Source organism: Phascolarctos cinereus, unplaced genomic scaffold (genome assembly GCF_003287225.1).
Source record: "Phascolarctos cinereus isolate Bilbo 61053 unplaced genomic scaffold, phaCin_HiC Scaffold_3;HRSCAF=262, whole genome shotgun sequence".
Classification (NCBI taxonomy): Eukaryota; Metazoa; Chordata; class Mammalia; order Diprotodontia; family Phascolarctidae; genus Phascolarctos; species Phascolarctos cinereus.
In genome coordinates, this window is record NW_027555736.1 from 241,115,814 (window position 1) to 241,125,670 (window position 9,857).

General features: G+C 33.1%; 1 pseudogene; it reads left to right on the forward strand.

Moving 5' to 3' along the window:
• The first annotated feature begins 6,797 nt into the window (after positions 1 to 6,797).
• On the forward strand, positions 6,798 to 8,028 carry LOC110208499 (nucleoporin Nup43 pseudogene; annotated as a pseudogene).
• The last annotated feature ends 1,829 nt before the right edge of the window (positions 8,029 to 9,857 follow it).

Consider the following 9,857-nt stretch of genomic DNA (forward strand, 5'->3'; position numbering starts at 1 on the left):
ATTTATAGATACATCATGAACCCAAAAGATAGGTAAAAATTTCGAAATATATACATAGGAGAGAAGAAAAAACTTGAAAGTTAAATGCATTTTTCAAATGAAAAATGAAAAAAATGAAAAGGAGGCAGTGATGATAAAGGTACTTTACTTTAGGTAATAAGGAGAGAAGAAACAAATGTCTCTTTAGAATCCCATTGTCTTCAAGGTTCAGAGAGAGTAAAGTAAGAAAAACACAGGTGGGGTTTTGTTCCACATTACAGGTTTTAAGAGAGAAAAGAAGAGGGGAAGGGAAATACTAGCAAAGGAATGAGGAAGGAAAGTTGGAGGAACTTTTTTTTAAACATAATCAGAGTGATCAAAAAGAATATATAAACTTGAACCTCACTTATTTAAACCAAGCAAAAGAAGGTTGAACACACAAACAAAAAGAGTGATATATGGAGGTAAAGTAAATTCAACAATGAAACAAGTAGGAACAAGGAAACAGGAGATCTGGGTTTAAGAGGAATGGTAAAACCAGGAAGGGAATGATCACAAAAGCAAAACAGTGTTTAACTTCAAAGGGTTGATCATAAAGGAGGTTCAAAAGGAAAGTGTAAGAACAAGTAATCAGAATCTGGACTAGGCTAAGAGAGGAAGGATAAAGAAGTGGGATCAAATATGTTCAATTATAGATTTGATTGTTACTTCCACTACTTTTCTTTCACCATCTGTGTAAAAAGAAGGTATGAATATATGAAATATATAATATATATTATATAGTTAAATATAATACATAACAAAATAATTAGATATAATATATTACATAATGTTTAAAAATATATGATTAATAATCATAAGCATGAATATGAATGGGATGGACTTGCTCATAAAATGGAGGAGAGTAGCAGAATAGATTTGAAAGCATAATCCAACAAAAAGTTTCATGCAAAGTTAAAATGAAAGGTTGGAGCAGAATATTATGCTTCCATAGAATTTCAAAAACTAGTAGTAGCCATCATGATCTCAGACAACAGTAAAAGTAGACATAGTTAAAAGAGATGAGCAAGAAAACTACATTATATTTAAAGGAACCATAAATGATGACATAATATCAGTATTTAATATGTACACGCCAAATCAAACAGATCTAAGAACTTAAAGGAAAAGCTAATTAAATTACAGAAGGAAATAGAAAATAAAACTATAAATCTAATTTTAAAAAAAAATCAAGAAGAGAGTGAGGAACTGAATAGAATTCTAAAAGAATTAGATATGATAGGTCTCTGGTGACTGGTGAAAGGGAATAGAAAGAAATATATTTATTTCTCATCACTTCTTAGTACCTTTACAAAAGTTCCCCATATGAAAGTGCATAAAAGCTTCATAAAAACTGAGAAAAGCAGAAACATTAAAAACATTATCCTTTACTGTCTACAACATGATAAAAATTATAATCAATAAAGGTCATTTAAAGAAGATTCAAATTTAAATGGAAACTAGAGAATTGGTGGAACAAAGAAGGAATCATACAAATGATAGATAATTTCAAAGAAGAAAATTACAATACTGAGACAACACACCAAAATTTTTGAAGTGTAGCCAAACCAGGGCTTAGGGGAAAAATTATATCTCTTAACATATTCATCAATAAAAGATGAAAAGCACAGATAAATGTATTAGCCATACAACTAAAGACACACACACACAGACAAAACAAAAAATTTAAAAAACAAAACTAAACTCTCCAAAATTAAAATTCTGAAAAATCAAAAAAGAGATAAACAAAATTGAAAACAAAAATCATCAAATTGATAAAAAAATAACAAAATGGAGAAACCATTATTAATTTTGTTTAAAAGAGAGAGAAACCAACTAACAATAAATGAAGAAATAAAAATTATTAGAAATCATTTAATTATATACCAGCAAAAGATTTGACTTAAATGGAATGGGTGCATATTTACAAAAACATAGCATACCAAGAGTACTAAGAACAAAAATATAGGGAATGTATATAGCTCTAACTCAGAATAATGAATTGAACAAGCTATAAATAAATTCCCACAGGGAAAAAAGCCAGGACCAGTGGATTTACAATCAAATTCTAATTTTCAAAAAACAATTAACTTACATTTTACTTAAATTATTTGCAAAAATAGGGAGAGAAAGTACCTTATCAAACTCCTTCTGTAAGATAAATATGGTCTTAAAACATTAACCCAGGAGAGATAAGTCAGACAAATAAAATTGTTATAGACCAATATCCATAATGAATATGTTTGCAAAAATATTGACTAAAATATCAGTAAAAAGGCCAAACCCCCCCCCACAATAAAATGATTATACACTTCAAAAAATTTGGTTTTAAACCAGGAATTCAGGATTAGTTCAATATAGTAAAATTGTAAATGTAATAATATTAGTTACATTAGTAACAAAAAGGGAAAATCACATGATTTAAAAGCATTTATAAAGTACAAGACCTCTTAATGTTAAAAATGCTAGAAAATATAGGAATAAATGGACGTTTCATTAACATGGTAAACAATATTCATCTAAAACCAATTACAAAACACTCTGTACAACCAAAAGTTAGAATAGTCTGTAATGGAGAAACACTTGAATCCTTTTCAATAAGATCAGGGATTAAATGAGGACATTCATTGTTACCAATATTATTTGAGATCATTCAAGAAATATTAATTATTATCATCACACAACAAAAAACTTGAGGGAATAAACTTATGCAAAAATGAACATTACATGTAATAGACATCATAAATTAGGGTAATTATTATATCCTTCTTAGTTTTTAGAGATAGTGTGACAATTTACTTAGAGAACCTTAGCGATTAAAAAAAGGGACCAATTAGTAGTGTCATTTAAGTGGTAAAATAGAAAAAAGCCATAAGAATCATTGAACTTCTATTCATTACCATCAAAAATCAGAAAAAGAATCTCCATTCACAATTATTACAGAATGTAGAAAATATCTGGGAATCTATTTACCAAGACATGCACAAGTATTATATGAACATATCCATGAAACGCTTTCATATAAATAAAGGAAGACAAATAATTGGAGAGGAATTAACGGCTCTAGCATAGGCTACGCTAATATAATATATGTTATATAGGTTAATGTACATATTTAATGTCATACCAAGCAAACTGCCAAAGAATTACTACAGAGAACTAGACAAAATTCATCTGATAGAAAAGAAAGATCAAGAATTTCAAGGTATAAAAATGTTTTAAAGTGGGAAGGAACAGGGCCTAGAAATATCAGGTCTCAAACTATATTACAAAATAGTAATCATCAGAATAGTTTGGTATAGGCTCAAAAATTGAAAAGTTGGTCAATGAAACAGATTAGGTGCAAATGAACCAGAAGCAGTTAAATATAGCATGGAGCCTAATAATATCAAGGACTCTAACTACTGAAGTAAGGAATCACTATTTAGTAAAAACTGCTAGGAAATCTAGGAAGCAATCTGGCAGAAATTAAACTTAGATAAACCTCTCATACCATATATCACAATAAACTCCAGATGGCTGCATGAGCTGGGTATAAAAGTTCAGATCATAGACACTACAGAGGAGAATGGAAGGAGTTTTCCCCTACTATGGATGGTCAAAAAGTTATTGACCATACAAGGAGAGGCAGGAGATAAAATGAAAATATTTTATTACATAAATTGAAAAGGTTTTGCACAAATAAAATCGCTGCAGTTAGAATTAGAGGGAAAACATTCAATTGGGGGAAATATTTTTAGCAAATTTCTCCAGTGAAAGTCATATATCCAAGATATACAGAAAATTAATGCAACTAAATAAGAATAATAACCATTCTTTAATAGTTAAATGGTCAAAGTATATAAATAGGCAGTTTTCAAGTGAAGAATTTCAAACTATCAATAACTATTTAGAGAAAGATTCTCTAAATCCTTAATAATAAGAGAAATTAAAATTAAAATAACTCTGGGGTTCCACCTCACATCCATCAGATTGGCAAAGATGACAAAAAAAAGATAATGGAAATTGTTGAAGAGGCTGTGGAAGGATGGACACACCAATGCTGTTGGTAGAGCTAAAAACTGGTCCAACCACTCTGGAGAACAATTTTGAACTACACTTTAAAATGTCATTAAATTGTGCATATCCAATGGAAGGCATTCAGTGATTCCATTACGAGGCATGAACCGTAAAGAGATCAAAGCCAGACGGAAAGGATTCATCTGTACAAAAATATATTTATAGCACCACTTGTAGCACTTTCTGTTATAAAAACAAAAGAGATGAACATGAATTAAGGAATGGCTAAACATATAATGGAACGTTATTGTACAAAAAGAAATTACAAAAGTAATATATTCAGTGAAATCTGGGAAGATTTGAAACAAAGTAAAGTGAGAAGAATCGAAGGGATTATACAATGATCTATTTGTAAAGATTTAAAAATTCTGATCCATCCAATGACCAGTCATGACTCAAGAAGACTAATGATGAAGCATATTTCCCACCTCTTGGCAAAGAAGTGAAGACTATAGATATGGAATCAGATATGCATTTTCTGACACAAAATATCTTGTTTTACTTGACTATACTTACCTGTTACAAGAAAGGATTTATGGAGAGAGTGAGTTGTAGGGAGGTGGAAGGGTGATGATAATGATACCAAAGAAAGAAAGAAAGAAACAGAGAGAGAAAGAAAAAGAAAAAATGGAAAAGAGTACAAAAAAAACCCATTTAAAAACACACAAAAATGAGCACAAGGAAGTTCAGTAAGGGACATAAAACAGAAGGGCAATGTTGTTACTACCATGCTAAATATAAATTTCACCCAAATAAACTGTAACTAATAAATTCATGATTTTATATATCATGCTCTTTTCTGATCCTTTGTGCATAGAAACATGTTTATTGATGCTTTTCTAGTTCATAATAAAATATTTTAGAAAAAAGGAGTTGATTAGATGGCCTATAAGGTACCATTCAACACTAAATCTATGAGCCTATGATCCTATATAGAACAGTGCTTTACTTTTAGTCTAGGATCAATAAAAGCAATAAAGCCATTGAAAAATAAAGCTCAAGGTCTTGAGTCTTCCTCTACTCATTAACACCCCGTCCTCATGTATCTGCTTTTCCTACTTAGAGGACACAATAAATTCAAAGTTAAGACATTTAATAAAAATGCATAGTAAGAAAAGTAGCAATAAACATTCTTTGCCAAACCCTACAATATGTTCTACTTCAGATGCTGTTTATACCAGCAGCAGGAGAAATAGAGAAGCCTAAAGATGTTTCATGAGGAAATACATTCATGGAAGATATGGAGGAATAAGTCATGCCTCTGATGCTGGACAAACGTGTTGTCTGGTGTGCTGGTTTCATGGGTTGTTCCTTGCTACCGATATCTTGGTTTTATTTCTTCATAACCACCAGTGAGCCACCTCAGCTTCAACCAGCTAGAATGGATTAACTAGATCTCTTCCCTGCTAAGGATAGGCTGAGAACTTTTTAGTTGAGAGCTTGAAGCCAAGGACTATGAGCCATTATACTCAGGCAAGAAAAGCCAAGTGGTAATGACCCCAAAGCAGCTGTCTTTGCTTTTATCCTCCTGTCTGGGACTGAACTGAAATCCTCTGTAGCCAGGAAAATTAGGATTGGAAATTCCCAAGATCTTCTCTGAGTGTAAATGAATTTGAGCCAAAATCAAAACCAAGTGAAGGAGACCAGGTCTTTGTTCTCTGCCAACCTGGCTCACAGTTTTGCATTTTTTACGTGACAGCAGATCTCCTTAGTTTTGGTGCTCTATTTGGCCCTTTGAAAAACTTCACTATCTCTCTACATTCTCAGCACAGCGAAAAATTTCTAGCCCCAGAAAATTACATGGGGTATACTGAACATCTGTGGGCATCCACCATTTAAGCAATATAAATCAACAATTAGCCTGATCACAGATAATCATGTCAGGTATTTAGTACAATGTACATGTGGGTAACTAATGCATGGCATTCATATAAAAGCTGCTTCCAGCTGGCATTATTGCATGTGACCAGCGTTAACATATGGCACATAATTAATAGAATATATAACATGACATATCATAAATTAATAGCATTGCATACAGTAACCAAATACATATCACCTGCAGAAATACATTGCAATAATACATGCAAAATATTGCATGTTTGCATATATACCAAGAGAGATTACAACATCAATAAAAGTATATTGCTTAATACTTGCAGCTAGGATCACTCATCAGTTTTCTGGTGGTGTAGGTCTGATAATGGAATGAAATAAGACAGGCCATTCAACAGTTAACAAAAGGAGACTTACTTAACCATTCTTAACAAGAAAAGGATGTCTAATGAAAATGTGTATTGAGAATACTCATGGCTGATTTATACTCAGGTGACCAAGAAATTAGGCCATTAGCCTGAGCCAATCAAGTCTCAAGGTTGGTTTCAAAATCTTTTAAGGAAAAGCTGGCATAACTTGCAAGGGTGTGAGTGTTATTCTGGCTTTCACTATTTTGAGACTCTATGAGTGCTCTTTGCTCCCTTATTGTTTCAGCTCTTCCCACCTTATTCTCATACCAGGTGTCTGTTACCAGGGCCTTATCAATGTATTTTCTTAGCCTTTGTCAGGTAGCAATACTGAATTTCTTCCTCATATGAGTCATCATTCTCTGATCTTTTGTTCAGTTTGATAGATCTTCTGCAACTGGTAAATAAATCCTTCTCAGAGTCAGTTTGTTGACTCTCTATTGTAGTGAGTTATGGTAGAGTTCTGTCCTCTCCACTATGGAGATCTACGCTAAGATTGTGTCCCAGAAAGCCAGCAAAACCCACTGATAGCCTATGCCCCCATGACCCTGAAGCCTACAGAGACCTTTGCTATAGGATTTTGTAATAATAAAGAAAATGGTATTTCACTACAGTGTATTAGAGATCTTGGTAACTTGAGCTTTTATAAAGGGTTTGAAGGTGACCATTAGTTATAAGGTGACATCCAACACCATAGTGATATAAGAGACTTGCAAGTTTTTGACCGGAAAGAACTGTAGCTGTTTCACCTACATCAGTGGTGTTAAACTCAAACAAAAACAAAGGCCACTAAACTGTACATAAGAATCCCTGTGGGCCACATATGGACTTAGAAAACCACATATTAATATGACCTGTGCTTTATTTTATTGTATGTGTTTTGTTAAATATTTCCCAATTATATTTTAATCTGGTTAGGTAGCACTTGGGAGTATTATGGGGGCCACAAGGAGCCCGTGGGCCTTGTGTTTGACTCCTCTGGCAGTATATAAAACAATTTTTCTTCACCATCAAAATAATGAGACTCTCTCAGAAAAGCAGAAACTGGCAAGAGACCATTACTACATTCATCCAGGCAGCCTGTCCTATAGGAATGTATGATGTACAAGTATTGTGTGCAATAGTCCATAAATTGTGACTTTTGGAGAAGATGGAAGAAAAAGCATCTTCAGAACTGATTCTGAAGAAATTGTACAGACTATCGATAATGCAGGCAGCAGCATATTCTTTGCAGTGACCTTCCTTTTAGCTCCTGAGATTTTCACAGTGGATTCAATTGGACAGTTAAAGATAGGGCATTTCAAACAGCAAGGAAAGGAACCCTCTCAGATAATGTCACTGACTGGCGACAAGAGTTCCACTCCATTGTGTTGATAGACATTCCAATCAGGAACACGTTGTTTGTGATCAAGATGGAATGTTGAGCATTTGGGATGTTAGACACGCTAGCATGCCAGCGTCTTTACTGAAGGCTCATCTATTTTCTTGTTCTGAAAATGGAGTGCCTCCATAGACCTTTTTGAAAAATCCTCATTTTTTTTTCACCAATGTAGAAGTAGTACATCATTATTTAATACTAAAAGTAATCAGCTTAACTTTACCCAGTTCTCGGCCCAACACTGATCTTTCAAAAGACTATATTGAGATCATTAGCTTACTGCTAAATAAGACATTGTCTGTGAATAATTTTGACATTTTAGGATCTTGACAACTTTTCTCATGAAAATATCATGAATGTAAAGTCTCACCTCAGAGTTTGATTTGCCTCTATTTTAACCGTATTGGCCTTTTGAATCAAAAATTATAAGTAATTTTCTAATTTCTAAGTTTCTAATTTTTCTAATTTCTAGTTTTCATTAGAAACTTTCATCTTTTAGTGTGGAATCATCAAAAATGAAAGGATAATTTTACAGTTTGACAGTTGGGCATGCCTATTACTTAGCTGTAAGACTTGGTGTCTAATTATAGAAAAATTTGAACATTCCAGACTGCTAAAGACATCTTTGAGCGGCTATCATATGCTTTAAAAATCTCAAACTTCTTAAACTTAAGGATAATCATCCCTGCATTATGTTTTGCTAATGCTTAAGAAGCAATCAGGAAAAATGGTTAAGTTGATTTTCTAAAGTTTTGGTATGTGAAGATTTTGCATGGTGAGAAGAATAATGATAGCAACACAGGGCAAAAAGGTTATCCCTTGTGCTATCTTTTCCATTATCAGCCCCAAAGACCTTGGTTGTTGGTGAGTTTGAAACAAACATTTAACAAATGTTCATTGAAGGCTTACTGTAGCAAAGGCACTAATCTAGGCCCTGATACTAACAAGGCAACTCCAATAATAGAGGAATGTTTCTTTACAATGATGGTAAGCAGGCTGTCAGTTTCTTAGCTCTCTTGGTAGTCACTGGCCAAAGTGATCTCTTATTTTATTGATTCTTATTCATCCCTTTATAATTTATTTCCTTCTATCCTAATTCTGTTCCCCTAAATTATCAAACGTGTTATATTTGCTTTTCTCAAAAGAAAAAAAATGTTAATTGAAATAAATGGAATAAACAGTTTTCAAAGATTTTGAGTGTGAAATATCAACATTTTAAAAAATGGGAAAATATTCTAATTTCCTTAATGATGCTCTTAAACTAAATACTTTCATATACCTAGACAAAAAATTTTATTTTTGGTTGAAAATTTAAAATTTTCTGGTATGAAAACTTTTTGAAATTTTTAAACTTCCAAACTTTGATTATAAATATTTCTCTAACAATACCTTAGTTAATTTAAAAGCTCTCTGATCCCTAGTTAGGTATATATGTGTATATTCTGGAGAAAATAGTCACTAACCATTGAAAAGCAAGATCACAGAATCACAGAAACACAATTTAAAAGCTATAGGGGCCCTCAGAGGGCCCCTAATCTGATCCAACCCCTACCTGAAAGGAATACCTCCTATAAGAAAGCTGATAAGAAGACACCCAATTTCTGCTTGAAAGCTTCTAACAAGAGGGAAACCACCACTTCTCAAAGGCAGCCCATTTCATTTTTAGATAGCTCTAATTTTTTGGAAATTTGGATTTTTGTTGTTGATTTTTCATTGAGCCTAAACTTGCCATTTGCATTCATTATTCATTGCTCCTGGTTCTACCGACTGAGGCCAAATAGAACACATCTGATTTCTCTGGTAACTGCTAGCCCTTCCAATATTCAAAAATAGCTACCACGTCCCCCATGAATCTTTCCTTCTCTTGGCTAAACATGTCTTGTTCCTCTAAGTGATTCTCTTATAACATGGACTCAGAGCCATTTACCATTCTCTTTGTCCTCCTCTGGATGCTCTCCAGTTTATTAATGTTCTTCTTTGTGGCACTGAAAAATAAACACAATACTCCAGATGTAGTCTAAAAAGCAGAGTGCAAAGGGACCATCACCCCAATATTCCTAGAAGCTGTGGCTCTCCTAATGTAACCCATGCTTGCATTAACTCTGTTGATGGTCACATAACACTGTTGATTCATACTGTTTGCAATCCACTATGATCTC